This window comes from Panthera uncia (genome assembly GCF_023721935.1).
Source record: "Panthera uncia isolate 11264 chromosome C1 unlocalized genomic scaffold, Puncia_PCG_1.0 HiC_scaffold_3, whole genome shotgun sequence".
Lineage (NCBI taxonomy): Eukaryota > Metazoa > Chordata > Mammalia > Carnivora > Felidae > Panthera > Panthera uncia.
In genome coordinates, this window is record NW_026057584.1 from 85,998,363 (window position 1) to 86,021,105 (window position 22,743).

Consider the following 22,743-nt stretch of genomic DNA (forward strand, 5'->3'; position numbering starts at 1 on the left):
AGCTGTGTCCAATTTTTACATACATCAGGAAACATTGGCACCTGGGGATCTAAGTTGACTAGAAAGATTTACCCAACAGGTGGGAAAAAACAACCATTCATAATCTGAGCAGGGCAATACACAGAAGTTCACATTTGTAGACCATTATGGATTAGGAGGTTTCTTACTAAGTGTCAGAGTTCCAATTACTGGGTATTTTTTCACACCCAACTCAATTATCCAGAAGGGACACTGGCAGTAGAGAGACCTCAATCTTAGCAAAGGAATGAGGCAATGAATGACCATGTTACCAGCAGAACTTGTGGTTGAAGACAAAGCAAACCCCTAATGAGGAAGGTATGACTTGCTGAAGGACCGGGACTTGTAAATAAGGGGAAACGCACCTGATGTATGCATCACAAGTACAAACCAAAGCCATAATCACTTGTTATAATTTCATATTGAACTCACAGAACTCCATTCCACTGGAATTAGCTAAAGATTACGTGCATTAAGCTACGATTGCTTCTAGGAGTTAAGGTCAGAAATAACCTCAGTTGAAAAGGAACAAATGGCTTTAGTAGTGAGGGGCAGAAAAGCTATAGAGCAATGATTCTCCAATCAGTATAGGAAGTGTCATAAACACACATATTTCACTGCACATTCTGAAGAGTCCCATTCAGCAAGACTGAAGAGGAGCCTGGGAAACTACACATTGAGGCTTCGCCCCTGCTGATTAAGATGCACACTGAACATTGATGAGAAACAAGTCTTACATAAAGTTCTTTATTTTAAATCTGCATTGTTCTAAAATGATTATTAATTGCTATAGTATCCTTCTATCTGTAAATCCCACTGCTGCTCAGTTCGTATTTGTTAACATTGTTGTTCTAAACACTTTCTGGGATTACATTTCACTTTGAAATATGTTAGTCGTCAGGGAAGTGGTATCAATCATAGTTGGGAAAAATGAGAAGAGAAGTGACTAAGTAGCTAAGTAGGTAGGTACTGTGAAATGAATTCTTTTACATAAAGGAAAAACTCAACAGGATCCTACTCCAAGCAATCTGGGTCTATTGTGAGTGTTTCAGCATGAACACTTTTTTTTTAATGTTTATATCATGAACTTGGTAAGTGGGAGTAAAACAACATCAACGTAAACACTTGGAAAACAATTCTCTTGCTTCTTAGACATCAAAGGATGTTTGGTGTGAGAACAACCAAATTCCACAAAATATTGCTGTTTTCACTCAAATTTAATCTGAAATTTGGGAGCAGTGAGGCTTCCTTTCATGAAGCCAAGAATATCAAAATGGCAAAAAAATATTTACTAGTTCACATTATTTTAAATTGAAAGTTTTTGACCAAGTTTTTCAATTCTTGCCTTTGAATATCCTTCAATATGCCAAGTATGTGGTATATCTTTTTCTTTTCTAGGCTGATTAACTAAAAGGTGGTTTTGATGCCTTAATGTCTTGAAAAGCTTCAGCTGCATTAGCAGGACCTCCATCTAGGAGTTTTTTGAGGGATAGATCCCACATTTAAGCAAAACTTGTGCTTTGCTTTTCTTTCCTCAAAGTAGAATTCAGGGGCCTCACTCTAGGAGGTGGGAGGTAGGGGAGATGGTTAGATACACTGTCTATGTGATTAGGCTCCAGTTAACTAAGTGCTACTATAATTCCAAGTAGTAGAGTCAAATTTCTATCTTAATTTGGGCTCCTCACAAAGAAACATATAGAATTTTGGCTTGGCTGCATTGAAGTCAAAAGGGACTGCATAAAACATCTAAAGTTTGAAAATGGCTATCAGGATTATCTATTTTACTTAAAACACATTGAACACTAATTTTTGTCATAACTATTTCTGAGACTTAGTGATGCTGATCTATTAATAGTATGTATGATGAAATGGGTTATACAACCACACCCATGCTACATTTCCCCTCTAGTACAACGTGGATTTCACATGCGTGTACGTGCATGTGTTTAAATTTTTGTTACTATTATCACTACCCAAGGTATACAAATCTTTTATCTCCCCTACAACAATGCATCCATACAAGTGTACGTGTGCTGGGCATGTGCTGTTCACATGACTTTGAAAATACCAGGCAAATTAAGGATGACTATATTTGCTATTACTAAGAAAAGTTAACCTTTTGGGGACATCTTTTAATGGTTAAAAAATGTTTTGAGGAACATGAGCAACAGAACAAGGTCAGTTTTTCAGGTTAGGAAAACGGACCCACTCCTGGAAAGTTAGACAAACAAAACAAAGACGTCAGTGAAAAAATCTATACAAAAATGGATGCTTTTTCATAGAATAATTGAATGTGCTACTGAGTCTCTAAGCCTTTATTAGGATTTATTTTGAATTTTTTTAATGTTATTTATTTTTGACAGAGAGAGAGAGAGAGAGAGAGAGAGACAGAGCATGAGCGGGGGAGGGGCAGAGAGAGAGGAGACACAGAATCTGAAGCAAGCTCCAGGCTCTGAGCTGTCAGCCTAGAGCTCGACGTGAGGTTGGAACTCACAGACCGCGAGATCATGACCCGAGCTGAAGTCGGACGCTCAACTGACTGAGCCACCCAGGTACCCCTATTAGGGTTTATTTTGTATATGGAGGACTCCAGTTGTTTCTAATCATGACATTCTGCTCCTGCTTTCTTAGGAGCAGCTATAAATTCAAGAAGAGGTGGAAAATCGGCAGACTGCCAACCAAATTCAACCCACAGACATATGTTGTTGGGCCTGAACATTGTTTTAGAATGTTTTGAATCAGTTTGCGATTGAAAAATGAGGATTTTTATTCAAAAAAAAAAAAGATGCAGATCTGTGTGTCTTCCCTTGAAAAATCAGAAGATATGGACAAGTGGTTAAGGATGTATGGTAACCGTCAGCTGGGGGCGTGCAGCTTCCACATCCTGGAAACAGGGCAAGTTCTTTCTAATCCAGAGGCTCTCTCCCTTTCCACTTTATTTGCATCAAAATACTGACCGGCCTGATGGCATTTGTGACTATGACCCATAGTGCCAGTCACCTCTATTAGGATTGCTCCCCTGATGTATGGATAGAGCAGTTTCTGCTGCATGTGAAATCAACATCATTTCCTATATTTTATGATTTTTAAACCCAAGCTGGTAGGATTAGAAAACGGAGAACAAAACCAAGAGATTGAGTCTGTACCACTGGTTTAGAAAGAGATTCATCAGAGATTAAGATTATTTTCTTTATTTGTGTAACTTTCTCTGCATGATCTCAAATTACCAAAAGTCAGATACTGTGCTGCGCTCATTGCTATTGCTAAGCGAGTTCCCCTTTCCCCCTCTCTCTGCTCTGACCTCCTTTATTGTTCGTATTATATTTTGGCAGATAATTATATCCTGACTTCTATCGTTTTCTGTTCTCTATTTGAGTTGTATATCTCTTCTGACCACTTCTGTGCTGACAGCACACACCCCGATGTGGAGCTCAAACTCACAAACTTCCAGATCATGACCTGAGCTCAAGTAGAATACTTAATTTACTGAGCCACCCAGGTGCCCCATGTCATTGAATTCTTATTTTTCTTTCCTAGTTCTCCACATCAAAAGATGCCATGAGTACCTGGGATACAATGCATCACAGTCAGAGGAAGTCAGAGCAATCACTGTTGTCTCGCCTTCCTCACCTTCTCAGCCTCAAATCATACTCCCTATACCGATCTGCCATGCTGACCATCCTCTAGTCTTCCTTCCGAGCTGATTTCTCACCCTGAAACTATGGCCCACTTGCTAATCCCCTTTCTTAGAGACAGACTTCTAACGTAAAGTCCTCTGTCCTGTAGCATACAGCCAGTTCTTCAAGGACAGCACCACCACCGCTGAAACTTGGGTCAGTCACCTCCTACCGCCACACCTGGTCTCATTAATCTGATGCCCTAACACTGACTGCTCTCAAAATTAGGATTGAAAACGATATATTCACTCAACCTCCATACACAGAATTCTGAGCAGATTTTCCCAGGGAAAAAACAAAATAAAACTCTAAATGTCTCTCTAACTGGATCAGCACCCTACACTCGGGACCTACCGAATTTCTTTCTTATTTTTTCTTTCTGGAATCATTTTGCTAGGACCCCAGCATACCTGTTTTATGAACCATTTATGTCACCACCTAATCACCCCAGGAAAGAATTAGATATAAGAGTTGGTGAGGAGAATTGTACTTTTTTTCTCTCTCCTTGTCTCCATAGCTTTTCTTTGCTTCATTTTAACTTGAAGTCCAAGAGTCAATGGTTGCCTACTACTTTTTAAATTGCTTTCTGTGATGGACATTAATTCTTCAAAAAAGTGAAGGTTATTTTTGGTAAGGACACATCTTGAGCTGCTTGAAGGAAAGTGTTCATATTAACCAAAATTGGTAAATAAATAAGAAAAGAGCCTCCTTTCTTCTGCCCCACATGGCTATACTATATTCCCCCACACAACTGTATTGAGGAAATGAAATTAATAGCAAGAAATTTCTCTTGATGAGTTTCATAATCTTATTATAATACTTAGAATTGAAATAAACCAAAATTATCCCACCATGATTTTTATATCATAATGAAGGAAAAAATATGGTCATCATTTGAGCCTAGACAACCTGATAAAAGTTACTACTACTGCTACAATTCACACTACATTTAACCTTTTTAACGCAATTACTATGTGCCACAAACTAGGCAAAGTTCTTTATGTACATCATTTTCTTTTTCATCTTGTGAGGAAACTCCCCACTTTGTAGGTGAGAGAACTCAGGATTCAGGAGATTAAGTAACTTGCACAAATACCATATATAATATCTAGCAAGTGGTGGAGCCCAGAGATTTCAGACAGGCACCAACTTCCACATTTTAGGGGTATTCGTTCCCTTCTCTACATCCAATCAGTTAACCAAATGTTGTTCCAGAACTTTTTTTTTAATTCCTTACAGTATAAAATATTAAGAGAACAGGCTAAGAAATCAGAAGACACTTAGGAAAACTATGTTCTTAACATGTCCTGAAAAACTTCAAAAGCAGGAGATTTTCATAGAATGCTTACTGAATGATCACATAAAATAATGTATGTAAAACCACTTTTAAAACTTTAAATAGAATATAAATGAATAGATACTTTTACTTGTGTTACTTAACTGGAACTCAACCATCACCCTGAAGACACAAAGTGAATCTGAAATAGGCAAAGTAAAGGAGTAAGAAAAACAGTAGTATGAAAAGCAAGTAAGACCCCTTTGGCCATAGTCCAGACAAGATTTAGTGGATGGCCAAATTAGTAACTATGACAATAAATGACATGGAGAGAAGGAAATGGTTGCCCCTAAAACATAGCAACTGATTAGATGTATGGAATAAGCAGTATACAGGAGTTCATAGAGATTCCAAGCTGATTTGTTCAGATGGTTTCAGGAATAAAGACATCTCGACTGAAGTTAGCAGGAGAAAGAGAAGGATTCTGTGGGCATATTATAGGCTTAACTTGGGACATGCTCAGTTTCAACTACTGTTGGGGCTTCGTGGGGTAGTATCAAGTAATAATCAAAAATGAGGAACATAAAAAAAAAGGGGAGTTCCTGAGTGGCTCAGTCAGTTAAGCATCCGACTCTTGATCTCAGCTGACATCTTGATCTCAGGGTTGTGAGTTCAAGTTCCACATTGGACTCCACGCTGGGTGTGGAGCCTCTTTGAAAAAAAGAAAAAAAGAAAATGAGAAGTAGTATTGGGAGAAAGGCTAAGGGCAAAGATAGAAATTTAAGGACCATATCTGAGGGATTTTATTTATTCATTTATTTGTTTGTTTTCAAGCCAGGTAACTAGAAAAAATTTAAATGTTCTGGCAACCACATTAGATGAAACAAATGAAGTGGGTGAAATTAATGTTATTTTTTTAAATTTTTTTAACGTTTATTTTTTTTTAGCAGCGTTCTTCTTTTTTTTTTATTTTTATTTTTATTTTATTTTTATTTTTTTTTATTTTTTATTTTTTAATATATGAAATTTACTGTCAAATTGGTTTCCATACAACACCCAGTGCTCATCCCAAAAGGTGCCCTCCTCAATACCCATCACCCACCCTGCCCTCCCTCCCACCCCCCCTCAACCCTCAGTTTGTTCTCAGTTTTTAACAGTCTCTTATGCTTTGGCTCTCTCCCCCTCTAACCTCTTTTTTTTTTTTTCCTTCCCCTCCCCATGGGTTTCTGTTACGTTTCTCAGGATCCACATAAGAGTGAAACCATATGGTATCTGTCTTTCTCTGTATGGCTTATTTCACTTAGCATCACACTCTCCAGTTCCATCCATGTTGCTACAAAAGGCCATATTTCATTTTTTCTCATTGCCACGTAGTATTCCATTGTGTATATAAACCACAATTTCTTTATCCATTCATCAGTTGATGGACATTTAGGCTCTTTCCATAATTTGGCTATTGTTGAGAGTGCCGCTATAAACATTGGGGTACAGGTGCCCCTATGCATCAGTACTCCTGTATCCCTTGGATAAATTCCTAGCAGTGCTATTGCTGGGTCATAGGGTAGGTCTATTTTTAATTTTCTGAGGAACCTCCACACTGCTTTCCAGAGCGGCTGCACCAATTTGCATCCCCACCAACAGTGCAAGAGGGTTCCTGTTTCTCCACATCCTCTCCAGCATCTATAGTCTCCTGATTTCTTCATTTTGGCCACTCTGACTGGCGTGAGGTGATATCTGAGTGTGGTTTTGATTTGTATTTCCCTGATAAGGAGCGACGTTGAACATCTTTTCATGTGCCTGTTGGCCATCCGGATGTCTTCTTTAGAGAAGTGTCTATTCATGTTTTCTGCCCATTTCTTCACTGGGTTATTTGTTTTTCGGGTGTGGAGTTTGATGAGCTCTTTATAGATTTTGGATACCAGCCCTTTGTCCGATGTGTCCTTTGCAAATATCTTTTCCCATTCCGTTGGTTGCCTTTTAGTTTTGTTGGTTGTTTCCTTTGCTGTGCAGAAGCTTTTTATCTTCATAAGGTCCCAGTAATTCACTTTTGCTTTTAATTCCCTTGCCTTTGGGGATGTGCCGAGTAAGAGATTGCTACGGCTGAGGTCAGAGAGGTCTTTTCCTGCTTTCTCCTCTAAGGTTTTGATGGTTTCCTGTCTCACATTCAGGTCCTTTATCCATTTTGAGTTTATTTTTGTGAATGGTGTGAGAAAGTGGTCTAGTTTCAACCTTCTGCATGTTGCTGTCCAGTTCTCCCAGCACCATTTGTTAAAGAGACTGTCTTTTTTCCATTGGATGTTCTTTCCTGCTTTGTCAAAGATGAGTTGGCCATACGTTTGTGGGTCTAGTTCTGGGGTTTCTATTCTATTCCATTGGTCTATGTGTCTGTTTTTATGACAATACCATGCTGACTTGATGATGACAGCTTTGTAGTAGAGGCAAAAGTCTGGGATTGTGATGCCTCCTGCTTTGGTCTTCTTCTTCAAAATGACTTTGGCTATTCGGGGCCTTTTGTGGTTCCATATGAATTTTAGGATTGCTTGTTCTAGTTTCGAGAAGAATGCTGGTGCAATTTTGATTGGGATTGCATTGAATGTGTAGATAGCTTTGGGTAGTATTGACATTTTGACAATATTTATTCTTCCAATCCATGAGCAGGGAATGTCTTTCCATTTCTTTATATCTTCTTCAATTACCTGCATAAGCTTTCTATAGTTTTCAGCATACAGATCTTTTACATCTTTGGTTAGATTTATTCCTAGGTATTTTATGCTTCTTGGTGCAATTGTGAATGGGATCAGTTTCTTCATTTGTCTTTCTGTTGCTTCATTGTTAGTGTATAAGAATGCAACTGATTTCTGCACATTGATTTTGTATCCTGCAACTTTGCTGAATTCATGTATCAGTTCTAGCAGACTTTTGGTGGAGTCTATCGGATTTTCCATGTATAATATCATGTCATCTGCAAAAAGCGAAAGCTTGACTTCGTCTTTGCCAATTTTGATGCCTTTGATTTCCTTTTGTTGTCTGATTGCTGATGCTAGAACTTCCAGCACTATATTAAACAACAGCGGTGACAGTGGGCATCCCTGTCGTGTTCCTGATCTCAGGGAAAAAGCTCTCAGTTTTTCCCCGTTGAGGATGATGTTAGCTGTGGGCTTTTCATAAATGGCCTTTATGATCTTTAAGTATGTTCCTTCTATCCCGACTTTCTCAAGGGTTTTTATTAAGAAAGGGTGCTGGATTTTGTCAAAGGCCTTTTCTGTATCGATTGACAGGATCATATGGTTCTTCTCTTTTTTTTTGTTAATGTGATGTATCACGTTGATGGATTTGCGAATGTTGAACCAGCCCTGCATCCCAGGAATGAATCCCACTTGATCATGGTGAATAATTCTTTTTATATGCTGTTGAATTCGATTTGCTAGTATCTTATTAAGAATTTTTGCATCCATATTCATCAGGGATATTGGCCTGTAGTTCTCTTTTTTTACTGGGTCTCTGTCTGGTTTAGGAATCAAAGTAATACTGGCTTCATAGAATGAGTCTGGAAGTTTTCCTTCCCTTTCTATTTCTTGGAATAGCTTGAGAAGGATAGGTATTATCTCTGCTTTAAATGTCTGGTAGAACTCCCCTGGGAAGCCATCTGGTCCTGGACTCTTATTTGTTGGGAGATTTTTGATAACCGATTCAATTTCTTTGCTGGTTATGGGTCTGTTCAAGCTTTCTATTTCCTCCTGATTGAGTTTTGGAAGAGTGTGGGTGTTTAGAAATTTGTCCATTTCTTCCAGGTTGTCCAATTTGCTGGCATATAATTTTTCATAGTATTCCCTGATAATTGTTTGTATCTCTGAGGGATTGGTTGTAATCATTCCATTTTCATTCATGATTTTATCTATTTGGGTCATCTCCCTTTTCTTTTTGAGAAGCCTGGCTAGAGGTTTGTCAATTTTGTTTATTTTTTCAAAAAACCAACTCTTGGTTTCGTTGATCTGCTCTACAGTTTTTTTAGATTCTATATTGTTTATTTCTGCTCTGATCTTTATTATTTCTCTTCTTCTGCTGGGTTTAGGCTGCCTTTGCTGTTCTGCTTCTATTTCCTTTAGGTGTGCTGTTAGGTTTTGTATTTGGGATTTTTCTTGTTTCTTGAGATAGGCCTGGATTGCAATGTATTTTCCTCTCAGGACTGCCTTCGCTGCATCCCAAAGCGTTTGGATTGTTGTATTTTCATTTTCGTTTGTTTCCATGTATATTTTAATTTCTTCTCTAATTGCCTGGTTGACCCACTCATTCGTTAGTAGGGTGTTCTTTAACCTCCATGCTTTTGGAGGTTTTCCAGACTTTTTCCTGTGGTTGATTTCAAGCTTCATAGCATTGTGGTCTGAAAGTATGCATGGTATAATTTCAATTCTTGTAAACTTATGAAGGGCTGTTTTGTGACCCAGTATATGATCTATCTTGGAGAATGTTCCATGTGCACTCGAGAAGAAAGTATATTCTGTTGCTTTGGGATGCAGAGTTCTAAATATATCTGTCAAGTCCATCTGATCCAATGTATCATTCAGGGCCCTTGTTTCTTTATTGACTGTGTGTCTAGATGATCTATCCATTTCTGTAAGTGGGGTGTTAAAGTCCCCTGCAATGACCACATTCTTATCAATAAGGTTGCTTATGTTTATGAGTAATTGTTTTATATATCTGGGGGCTCGGGTATTTGGCGCATAGACATTTATAATAGTTAGCTCTTCCTGGTGGATAGACCCTGTGATTATTATATAATGCCCTTCTTCATCTCTTGTTACCGCCTTTAATTTAAAGTCTAGTTTGTCTGATAGAAGTATGGCTACTCCAGCTTTCTTTTGGCTTCCAGGAGCATGATAAATAGTTCTCCATCCCCTCACTCTCAATCTAAAGGTGTCCTCAGATCTAAAATGAGTCTCTTGTAGACAGCAAATAGATGGGTCTTGTTTTTTTATCCATTCTGATACCCTATGTCTTTTAGTTGGCGCATTTAATCCATTTACATTCAGTGTTATTATAGAAAGATATGGGTTTAGAGTCATTGTGATGTCTGTATGTTTTATGCTTGTAGTGATGTCTCTGGTACTTTGTCTCACAGGATCCCCCTTAGGATCTCTTGTAGGGCTGGTTTCGTGGTGACAAATTCCTTCAGTTTTTGTTTGTTTGGGAAGACCTTTATCTCTCCTTCTATTCTAAATGACAGACTTGCTGGATAAAAGATTCTCGGCTGCATATTTTTTCTGTTTAGCACACTGTAGATATCGTGCCAAGCCTTTCTGGCCTGCCAAGTTTCAAAGGAGAGATCAGTCACGAGTCTTATAGGTCTCCCTTTATAAGTGAGGGCACGTTTATCCCTTGCTGCTTTCAGAATTTTCTCTTTATCCTTGTATTTTGCCAGTTTCACTATGATATGTCGTGCAGAAGATCGATTCAAGTTACGTCTGAAGGGAGTTCTCTGTGCCTCTTGGATTTCAATGCCTTTTTCCTTCCCCAGTTCAGGGAAGTTCTCAGCTATAATTTGTTCAAGTACCCCTTCAGCACCTTTCCCTCTCTCTTCCTCCTCTGGGATACCAATTATGCGTATATTATTTTTTTTTAGTGTATCACTTAGTTCTCTAATTTTCCCCTCATACTCCTGGATTTTTTTATCTCTCTTTCTTTCAGCTTCCTCTTTCTCCATAACTTTATCTTCTAGTTCACCTATTCTCTCCTCTGCCTCTTCAAGCCGAGCCATCGTGGATTCCATTTTGTTTTGCATTTCGTTTAAAGCGTTTTTCAACTCCTCGTGACTGTTCCTTAGTCCCTCGATCTTTGTGGCAAGAGATTCTCTGCTGTCCTGTATACTGTTTTCAAGCCCAGCGATTAATTTTATGACTATTATTCTAAATTCACTTTCTGTTATATTATTTAAATCCTTTTTGATCAGTTCATTAGCTGTTGTTATTTCCTGGAGATTCTTCTGAGGGGAATTCTTCCGTTTGGTCATTTTGGAGAGTCCCTTGCGTGGTGAGGACCTGCAGTGCACTTCCCCTGTGCTGTGGTGTATAACTGGAGTTAGTGGGCGGGGCCGCAGTCCGACCCGATGTCTGCCCCCAGCCCACTGCTGGGGCCACAGTCAGACTGGTGTGTGCCTTCTCTTCCCCTCTCCTAGGGGCGGGATTCACTGTGGGGTGGCGTGTCCCGTCTGGGCTACTTGCACACTGCCAGGCTTGTGTTGCTGGGGATCTGGCGTATTAGCTGGGGTGGGTAGGCAAGGTGCACGGGGGGGTGGAGGGGCAGGCTTAGCTCGCTTCTCCTTAGGTGATCCACTTCAGGAGGAGCCCTGTGGCAGCGGGAGGGAGTCAGATCCGCTGCCGGAGGTTTGGCTCCGCAGAAGCACAGAGTTGGGTGTTTGCGCGGAGCGAGCAAGTTCCCTGGCAGGAACTGGTTCCCTTTGGGATTTTGGCTGGGGGATGGGCGGGGGAGATGGCGCTGGCGCCTTTGTTCCCCGCCAAGCTGAGCTCTGCCGTCCGGGGGCTCAGCAGCTCTCCCTCCCTTTGTCCTCCAGCCTTCCCGCTTTCCGAGCAGAGCTGTTAACTTATGACCTCCCAGACGCTAAGTCGCGCTTGCTGTCGGAACACAGTCCGACCGGCCCCTCCGCTTTTGCCAGCCAGACTCGGGGGCTCTGCTTGGCCGGCGAGCCGCCCCTCCGCCCCGGCTCCCTCCCGCCGGTCCGTGGAGCGCGCACCGCCTCGCCGCCCTTCCTACCCTCTTCCGTGGGCCTCTAGTCTGCGCTTGACTCCGGAGACTCCCTTCTGCTAATCCTCTGGCGGTTTTCTGGGTTCTTTAGGCAGGTGTAGGTGGAATCTAAGTGATCGGCAGGACGCGTTGTGAGCCCCGCGTCCTCCTACGCCGCCATCTTCCGGAACCTCCTAGCCCAGCAGCGTCTAACGTTTATTTATTTTTGAGACAGAGAGACACAGAGCATGAACGGGGGAGGATGACAGAGAGGGAGACGCAGAATCTGAAACAGGCTCCAGGCTCTGAGCTGTCAGCACAGAGACCGACGCGGAGCTAGAACTCACGGACCGCAAGATCATGACCTGAGTCAAAGTCGGCTGCTTAACCGACTGAGCCACCCAGGTACCCCTGAAGTGGGTGAAATTAATTTTAATAATATATTTTATTTAACTCGACATGTTAAAATTTTATAATTTCAGCATAGTAATCAATGTAAAAATATTAACAAGATAACTTACATCTTTTTATTTGTACTAAGTCTTCAAAATCTGGTTATTTTTCATTCAATTTAGACAAGGTACATTTCAAATACTGAATAACCATTTGTGGCTAGTTGCTATCATAACTGCCACCATGGTCTAGGAAAGAATTTGGGGGATTTACAGGCTGAGGGGAAACATAGGGTCTACAGGAGAAGGAAAAAGAGAACTAAAAAAGGCACCTGTAGTATGACAGAAACTAAGGCAGAAAATGTTTTCTTCCTTACATGTTGTATAACATCTCTACAGAAGGCGATGTATGCAGCCAACAAGAAACAGGTTTTCCACAGATGGCATTGTTCTAGACAGCAAACAAAGCGGGGTCCTTTCAGACCCTTTTAGACTTTAGGGCCTCCTGAATGAAGCCCAGCATTGTTTAACTATTGACACTTACTAGGCTTAGAAATCACAGCATGGCATAGTAAAAATAACAGGGATTTTGCCTAGTCATGGATTTAACCCAGATGTGCCTATAAATCACGACACACTCTACCAAATAGCTCTATAAATTCGGGCACTTACCCTTAACTTTCTTATCTTTAAAATGGGAATGCCAACTTTACATGATTTTTGTGGATATCAAATGCTTTCAGATATGTACAACACCTGATACATAATATGCATTATACATAATATTGTAATCATAGTCACGATTCCTATTAACAATCCCACTCTAATTTTTACATTGATGAATGTCACGTTACTGAAAGCATCTTAAGAATGAGAGAATATTGTCTGTATTTTGTAATACCAGAGTACCTACTGCAGTGTTGGAGACACTACTGGCGTAATCAACACTCATTTTCCCTCCTATCTCCCACTTCTCTTAAGACAAGCATCCTGGTATGAATAGATATTATCTGGAGACTCAGGTTATTTGGTTTCCTAGTGCCTTTAGAAGAAAGATGAATAAGTGTTCCATAGCTCAGATTCTAGCCTTTTAAATTCTAGTACAAAATTAACTAATGCAGAAAATAAGTTAGCAGAAACAAAATTTCCCCTTGACTCAGCATCCTATTTCCTGAGCATTCTACCTTTCAGAGCTCTTTTCAACAGATACCTTACTTGACCCTAAGTTTGGTCATACATCAGTAAAGACAAGAACAAAAAGTTCTCTAAGTTTTTAAGAAATAAGTTTAAATCGTCATAAAATTATTCAATTGTAATACCATAGTTTTATTAAAATAGCTTAAAATTTAAATGCTTAGAAGTGATTGGTGCTTTCCATCTGTTTACGGAAGTATGTTCTCAAATGGTGAGTTATCTCTTCTAAGTTTCAAAAAAGCACTACAGTATATAATGAATCCAGGATTTCAATACAAACTTTCACCACTGCAAAGTTACTCAAAACATACCCATCAAGTGTCATTTGTCTGAAATATGTTTCAGCTTCTTTTTCCCTAAATTGATCCTATTCTTTCAGACCCAGGAGAAGTTCACAAGAAACAGAAAGCCTTTCCTGATTCTACAGTTCAGGGTCAATTTTTGTATCATTTATTCTTTTACTAATCAAATACTCACTGAGTGGTTATTATATGCTGACAGCTGTTCTAGGTTCTGTATATCAAGTAGCAAATTAACAGACAAGGTCAATATGCTTAATTGATTATTTAGGTGGAGTCCAGCCACTAAACAAGTCGAAAAAAGAATAATTCCCCATATCCAAAATGCTATTTAGAGAAATGAAAGCAAAGTAATGAGAAAGAGAGGGCCTTGCAAGTGATGAAAGGAGCTTGAATTAATTTGAAATATAATAGAAAGTCATTTGGAATTCTTTTACTGGGAAAAATTGTAGGATTTAAGTCTTAAGAAGGCCACTTTGGCTATTTCTTGGAAAATGACTATGGTATGAAAAGTAGAAGCAGGGAGATAAGTCAAGAAGATTCTGTAGTAACAGTGGTAGAAGTGGTAAGAGGTGACCGAACTTGGGATATTTCAACATACATTAATCCCTTGCTTAATGTCTAATTAATTCCTGCTAAAACAAGAGCTGTTAAATAAAAGCCCAAGATACACGATCAACATTTATAAACACAAAAATATACTAATAGATTTTAAAAATGGTTTATGTAAGTAATAGCAACAATTTGATAAAAAATGAATTGTACATAAAATGTAAAAAAAAAAACGGTTTTCTTGCCCACAGAGGATACTTAATCAATCAATTACAGCACAGAAAAACATATTTTGGGCTGGAAAAAAACCTGACTGGAACATTCTAGAAGTTGCTACCTCTTCAACCTTCTTGAGTTCATTCACAATGTGCAAATCAAAATTGCTCCATATGTTTTGCATGGTTTTTCTCTCACTTGAAATCAGAAAGTGAATTGATGAGTGTGGTTTTATCTAAAATTGTGATGTTACTACATGTCACACATTGTAGTGTATACCTTTAGAAGTTTTTTTTTTCTTTTTGGGGGGAAAAGTCATTATACCAACCAAAACACAAAAAATAAAGAACAATTAGTGTGAAAATATATATATATAACTTTTCAAGAGCCACTATTGAGAAAAGTTAAGTAAACAAGATAATGGGAGCTAAATCAATATTTTATAGCCTCTGCTGATTGCTGAATTGAATGTGGTTTGGGGTAGGAAATGTGTGGGAAAGAGTATAACTGACAATAATTCTAGTTTATTGTCTCAAACAGGTAGATGAATGGTGGTGCCATTGACTGAGATGGATGAAAATAGGGAAGAAGCAAGTTGAGTTGGGGGCAAGCAGGGAGTAATTAAAAGGTTAATTCTGAACATCCTCATTTTGAAACCTCTATGAGACATTCAAGCTAAGATGATGAGTAGCCAGTTGCATTAGTAGTTTTAGTGCTAAGAAAAACATTTTGATTTTGAGACCTAATTAGAATATAGATAATATTTAAACTCAAAAGAAATTCACCCAGGAGGAATAAACTTAGAAGACAAGAGCTAAGACTAAAAAGGTAGAAATCTGAAGACTGAGTGCAAGGCATTCCAATATTTAGAGAGCTGAATGATGAGGAAGATTTATCAAAGGAGACAGAAAAAGAGCATCCAGTGAGGGTGTAGAAAACCTGAAAGAATGAAACATACCAGAAGTCAAATGAAGAGAGAGGTTCAAGAGGGAAGGAATGTTCAATTGCATCTCAGGTAAGGAATGTTCAATTGCATCTCAGGTATCTCAGAAAATAAATAATATGAGGACATGTAAATGACCACTGGATTTGGCAAATTTCATCTGGGACTCTGATAATAAAATGTTCTTTTGATATTTCTATAGTATTGCATTTATACACATAGACCTATACTTAAATTCTTGTGTTTGTACACTAAACTACCTAAAAAGTTTTCATTGGCTAGATAACATATTGATTCTTTGTGTCCCCAATAATTCCTTGCCCGACACAACATACTTAGAGTTAAAAATTATTTACGGAATTGAATCTAAGTGGGCTGATGGCCACCAAAAGAGAAAATCAATTTTAAAACCTACCATAATATTGTGTGTAATCACAAGGCTAATTTTAAAAATAAGATATTCTGCTTATTCTTTAGCATTCTGTATACATTCCCTCTCATCAGATGAGCTTTCCTACAATTTCAGAGGAAATGGAAACCATGAAGCATGTATTTCCTCAACTTCCTCTAATCACTGCATTTTTATGTCCCATCATCCGCATATACACTCATTAAAATGCTCTTCCTTCTTTTTCAGGTTAATTTATGTACTTGAGCTACTGATTACACCCATCTGTCTTAGCCTCTGAGAACTTGTTGGGTTTCTGGATATACATATTTCCTTTGTTTCCTTTATTTCCATTCCTTTTCTCTTCCCCTTCGCTTCAACATTCATGTGTCATCCCTTTTTTAGCTAATTGAAGACACCCATGACTCTTGATAAATTAAGTATGGCACATCCACAGAGTGAAATACTGAGAGAATATTGAGAGAGAGAAAGAGACTTAAACAGTTTCTTATTTTTACTATGGAAACACGTCTAAGATATTACTAAAAGAAAAGCAAAGTGGAAGGGTATGTATAATGTTTCCCTTAATGTAATAAAGGAGAGTATATGCACATACATTATATATAGTCATATGTGCATATAGGCTTTTTGCATTAAAAAACTGTGAAAAATTTTAAAAAATAACTATGAAAAGTGGTTGCCTATTGGGTTATAGTAGAGGTGAATAGCAGTATATAGAAATGGGAACATAATAAAGATTTTTTTTCTAAAATTTTTATATTTAGGTTTTATTCTGGTTTTGAACCATCTTGCTCCATCATCTTTTCTTAAATTCAAAACAAACAAAACAAAAATCAAAAATACTGTCATAAACTGAAAAAGAAAAAAAACAATCTTTATAACCACAGCCCATATAAGAACCTCAAGGCACTTGGGGAGGGGAGCTAGCACCCGATGTTACAAGAATATCTACCTTCACAGACTGTAACCATTTCTGTAAACTACCCTGAAGAGTATGTCACCAACAGGGAGATACACGGGAAAAGTAAATAAATAAACCGTGATGCTGGACAGCCCATCTACATGCAAAATGTGGACATTCAATTTATGTATTTCCCTGCTTAACGATACTGTTGTTCTTTATAACCCTTAGTCATAATCTGCTCAGCAGGCCAACCCTATCAGGATCTCAAACTGTCTTTCTGGCCTTACCTCCTACTACTGTAGTTGTAGCTAACAAAACTAGTCAAAAACAAAAACAAAACTAGATTCTTCCTCTGACATTTTGTGCCCGGGCACATTCCCTTCCTGTCCTCAAACTCTGAATCCTACCTCTGTCTGAAAACTACTACAAATCTTTCCTCCCAAACTGTCCTGATTTCTCTGATAGGACATAATCAAATGATGTCACAACTGGAAATTCTCTACTTAATTTCCTGGCACATTACAGAAATACAAAATGTTTCCTGGATTGCTGAATCCTAATAGAACATTCTTTACATCTTTTTTATGGTACTTGACACATTTCACTTGTATTATAACTGTTAACATAATGATCCCACTAGATTATAGACTTTTAGAAGAAAAACATTGTGTTCACCTGTTCAAGACAGGTGTTCATATATGAGGTACCTCTTGAAAAATACTTTAAAATTCAGTTTAATTGAAACACTTCATTCAGATCTATCTTTAAACTGATACTCTATATCTGTCTGATTATGAAGTGTGGAGAATTCGAATAAGCAGCATTTTTAAGTGTGACCATAAGTGGCTGTGTAGTAGAGTCACCCTTTCTTCTGAGGAAAGCATTTTCGTTTCTATGTGTGAAGACCCCTCCATTCAGCTAAGAGTACACATGTTGCCGGGTCAGGCGGCTCCTCGATGCAAAAGAAGGCCGGTGACCTAGTCCAGTCACTTAATGGTGTTTGTGTCTTAGAGTCCACGATTAGCTCCACTATGGTCATGTGGCAAAATTCAGTCAAGTCAGATCCCAATCTGAGACTTTTACTGTGGTGATAGGGGAAAGCCAATCTTCTGCAACAGGGTCTGAAAGGTCAAATGTAAACCTAAAGCTTTCTTGTCAACTCTGTAAGATTCTGTCAGAGAGGGCTTATAGCACAGTGCGGAAAAATTGAAAAACAAAAAACAAGCAAACAAAAAAACTAAGAAATAAAGAAAATAAAACCCAATCTTAATTATGCTGTGTGAGCTCCTGGATCCCACCATGCCTGACTTCTCTTTCCTTGGATTTTTCAGTTCTACAAATCAATGCCTATCTCTGGTGCCTAAGCTAATATTAATTCAAATCTATCATTTGAAAACAAAGGCATTTTGCCAACTCTAACCTGAAATGTAGAATACTTGTAAGTATATTTTCAAGTCTAGCTATATAATATTTATTGTGCAGTGCAAAAAAAAAAAAATATGTTTCTGGTACCCAAAGCTTTAAATTCAGAGTATTAAATGGTTTAAAAAAATACACATAACTGATTATGTTAAATATTTTCTAAGTGTATGGGGATATCAAAATAATCTTAAGACATAGTACAATTAATTTTCAGCCACTACAAGATGGTATATATTTGCATAGGAATACATTATAGAAATGGACACATTTCTGCCAAATATTTACCCCCCCAACTATTTGCCATGGTATAATTCTTTTCACTTGACTGCAGTCCTCAACATGTAGCCGTTCTTTGGATCCTATCTGTTGAGAGACCTTATTAAAATTATACCAGGGGCACCTGAGTGGCTCAGTCGGTTAAGCGTTCGGCTTCAGATCAGGTCATGATCTCATCGTTCATGAGTTTAAGCCCTGCATCAGGCTCTATGCTGACAGCTCAGAGCCTGGAGCCTGTTTCAGATTCTGTGTCTCCCTCTCCCTCTGCCCCTCCTCTGTTCACCCTCTGTGTCTCTATCCCTTTCAAAAATAAGCAAACATTAAAAAATATTAAAGAAAAAGTAAATAAAATTATACCAGACAGGGTAGGGGAGGCCTAAGAAGTAAAAAGAAACAAAGCTCTCCTGGGAGCATGATATCTTTATCATATGCCCTAGGTGCTGAGAAAGAGGATGAGTAGGTTTTAAGGACAATGGGAATGGGATGGAAGGAGCCAAGTGTGGTCTGTCCTTCTAGGTACCAAGGCTGGGAGACCCTAAATTAGGGACAGATCAGGACACTCCAAAACAAAGCATAAAAAGGGAATAAAAGGAGGAAATACCATAGAAAAAAGTATCTTTTCTGAATTTTGCAGAATACTGGCCCCAAGTGGAAAAGCATGATATACTTTTAATAAATCAGTTTTGAAATTACTCTCCAAATGAGATTCTCTGCGTTGTTTCATTTCACCAAAATGTGTTTATTTATTCACTTAAAATGTATAAAGGTATAGTAACCTATAGTACCTCATTTTTAAGTGACTCTATTTAAGATTTTGTATATTCAAGAGATAATGCGTTACTTGTTTTTGCAAATAATTCTGAGAGTATCTTAGTTTATGTCTATCATCTCTAATTGTTGCTCTTTATAACTCTATACTAAGCTACGTTTATTTCATTCTTAGTTTTATAAATTCTTCATAAGATACTTATATTTAATTTGACCGTTTCTGCAAGAAACAATCATCTTACAAAGAATTTGGCTTTCATAAATATGAAATGGTTTAAAAAACTGCAGTGGACATTTTTTCAGTGCCAAACACTTCTGTGGATTCACTCTTGCTAATATGTAAGTACTACATATATTTATTCATGTGATGTTCTTTTATAATAAAATGAAATAAAGTAATAACATATCAACCAAAACTATCTGAATTACACAGCTTTTGTAGATGCAGAGGTTCAGAACCACAATATTGAAGACAGATTTAAATAATGCTTTCCATTGTGTGGAAATGTAACAAATTGAAAAGCTAATCAGAATATCAAAGCAAATATATATTACCAGGGTCTCCCTTTTTCCTTTCACAATAACAATAAAAGATGTATTGAACACCAAGTCCTAATCTCCATTTTTCTGTGATCCTTTTAATAGTCAACAAGTAACTAGCCTCAGTATTGACAACTGAAGAGGTCTTAAAATAGAGTGTACTAATATGCCTAATAATTTCCTACTAAATTGACCATATCAAAAACATTTATATGTGTCTTTCAATAAAAGATAATAAAGGAAAAGAATTGTTACCACTTATCAACTGCGTAACCATTTTTTAATAACACACAAAAAAATAGGTGTTGTGGGGCCATCACTTCCCCCATTCAACAGCACAATAAAAATAATATTAGGGAAGAGTATATCATATCTCATGCTTTTATTAAAATTCTTTCAAAAATTGACACTCGGATTTATTTTAGGTATTTGTCTCTGAGATTAGCAGCACTTTATATTTTTGTACATATGTTACAGAACACAAAGACATTTTGTAAAAGGAAGAAGTTAGTATAAAAGATAAGTTCTTTTCACTTTAAGATTAACAAATCCTTTTCATTTCTAAGGTTATTATTTTGGAAAACTTCAAAGAAAGAAAATTACATAATTATATGAATAACAAAAATATATCCTAATTTGCCCCTTTTCCCAAAAGTAACCTTCAATAAAGGTTCTTTTTTAAACAGAGAATTTTGCTAGTGAAATAGAAACTTGCCCTCATTTCACCCTATATCTTAAATAAAATTTAGGAAAATAATATAAAATATTCAAGTGTCATAACAAAGAGCTTTGTTTTGCATTTTAAAACTTTCCTGTTTTTTAATAGTTATTTAAAAAACTACACATTTGATAAACTACAACTTTGCAAAGGCTTCTAATGTTAACTTTAACCCAACACTTTATACTGGATAACTTCCGTGCTGCAACTCAGAGGTTATTTCTTATTGTTATAAAGTGCCTTTTTCTCTTTCCTTATCTGGATCCTGAATAGTACATATTTTGTAAAACGATCAGTTGAAGATGCAAAGTCCCTTATTTTCTCTACTAGTTAATTTTAAAAGCACTTTCAAACTAAAACTATACCTTACTCTGTCTTTAACAGTTTAGTACAAAATCTTAGCAAATGATTCTATTGTGATATCTTTTAAGGGGCTTTTGAACTTGGCAGTTGCAAATATAAAAAGAATATTCTTTTCTACACCAAGGAAACAAACAGATGTTTTAATCACAGGTGAAAACACATTTTCATAGAAATATTTGTATATTCACACCAGAGCGTAGGACACCGCCAAACATTTTCATGTTTAAATTTCATGTTCACTGTAAAGTTAAATTTTGCTTACCTTTTCTCGGTGATCACTTGTTATTGAAACTGCCATCAACTTCCAACTGTTAATGACTCTTTCAACAAAAACGGAAAACAGTAAAGTCACATGTCATAAGAGTAGGCCTATGTTGGATGCTGCTTAATTTCAGTACTGGAGAAAAAAAAAAAAAAAAGGCGGGGGGGTTGGGGCGAGCACAAAAAACTTTAAAATAAAACCACTTCCTGCGTAGAGACGGTTAACCACATACACATCATTACTCGATTTGAAGAAATTGCCTTGTATAGTCAACAATATTTTTATTTTTCAATGTGCTTTTCAATTTTCAAACACTACTACATTTCTACAGGTTTCATCAATTCTGGTTTAATGGGGAAAATGTGTGGTTAAAAATGTAGCAGGGGGAGGAGCAGGAGGGTAAGCAAGGAGGGAACTTCCTCTTTCTCTCCTTCTAGCAAGAGCTTCAAACCTAAGTCTCTGCTATCCTCTGTTGGCGTGAGTATATTCACATAGCACCAAGAGGCCCCGCTTATTGACGGGGAAGCCGAGAAGCCACTTCCAATTCACGAGCTGATAATTCCGTCTCGTGGACGGACCAACAAAGAGGTGCTCCAGTTACTAAATACAATGTCTCGGACAGGTTGCTGACGAACTTCAGAGAACACAGCCCAGGGCCCCAGTGCCACCTGGAGGAAAGAAGCGTGCTTATCTAGCACGTGCTGTGACACTCGCTTTGGTGGTGGCTCCCACACTGGTGTGTCCTCTCTGGCAGTTTCCTAAGCAGTTCTGAAATCTGATGAGATTTTGCTCTAGCCGAATGATTTTTTGTGTGGCCTGATTTAAGAAGAAAAATAAAATAAAGGATAAAAAGGGTGTCATTTTTGGCAAGCTGCTATGTGCTCATTTGTGTCAAACTTCAACCAATCTCAGACATATTTTTTGGGGGGGGGCGGCTCTCAACAATAACTGTAGGATGGGCATCTTTATTGAACCATGGAGTTCAAGAAATAAGTTCCTGGATGTCCAGGCTTGGCTGGTTTTGTGAGATTTGCAGGATACTCACAAAGGGAAAAGCTCCCCTTCCAAATATATGAGAAAGTTAAATCACAACCTCTTGTCATACAAACCAATTAGCCTGGAAATCTGTGTAATAGCTCTCAGTGGTGTGGAATGTTTGGCACACATAAAGACAATCATATATATATATATACATATATATATATATACACACACACATATTTGTTACATGTGGCCCAAGTGAAGGATGGCATGTCCCTACAAATTGATCTAATTTCTCCAAGACCTCCTTTTCAAAATTATATTTCAGACTGACTCTAGATCTTACTATCAATTGTCATTCTGGGATGCACCTTTTTAAGTGTTTAAAGCCGTGAAGTTTGTACTCAATATTCTCCTTAAGACTGAGGAAAAACTGGAAAGAACATGATATTGAAAGGGAGGAAATCAGAATTCAGGCCTCAATTCTGACACAGCTATTTATTTAACCTTGGCCAAGTCACTTCAGTTCTCTGAGATTCGGGTTATTTTTGATATTCCGAACACACAAATAAAAACCGTCTCTCTGCCAGGGTAAAAGTGAAGTTCTGGTTCACAAACCTGGCGGCTTCCCGGTGAAATCTGAAACTGGCTTCCATTCAGAGGCCAAGGAGAGACGGAAGAGAGAGGGAGCCCCTCCAGATGGGTAGGTTGCAGGTTTAATAAGCAAGGGAACTCACTTGCGAAGCTGGTCTTAGGAGGCCACATGACAAGTAGATCTCCGCACCAGAATCTTAA

At 37.9% G+C, this 22,743-nt stretch overlaps 1 protein-coding gene across 3 annotated transcripts in view; it reads right to left on the bottom strand.

Annotated features, from left to right (window-relative positions):
* LOC125911902 (rho GTPase-activating protein 15-like) overlaps positions 1-21,287 on the bottom strand; it is a 208,385-nt gene extending 187,098 nt beyond the window's left edge. The window contains exon 1 of one of the 3 annotated variants that reach the window (XM_049616175.1): positions 20,968-21,269. The gene's annotated coding sequence lies outside the window, so the exon portion shown is untranslated. Of the gene's footprint in view, positions 1-20,967 lie in introns of all 3 variants that reach the window. The other 2 variants (XM_049616176.1, XM_049616172.1) reach the window with 2 other exon arrangements.
* Between the last annotated feature and the right edge of the window lie 1,456 nt (positions 21,288-22,743).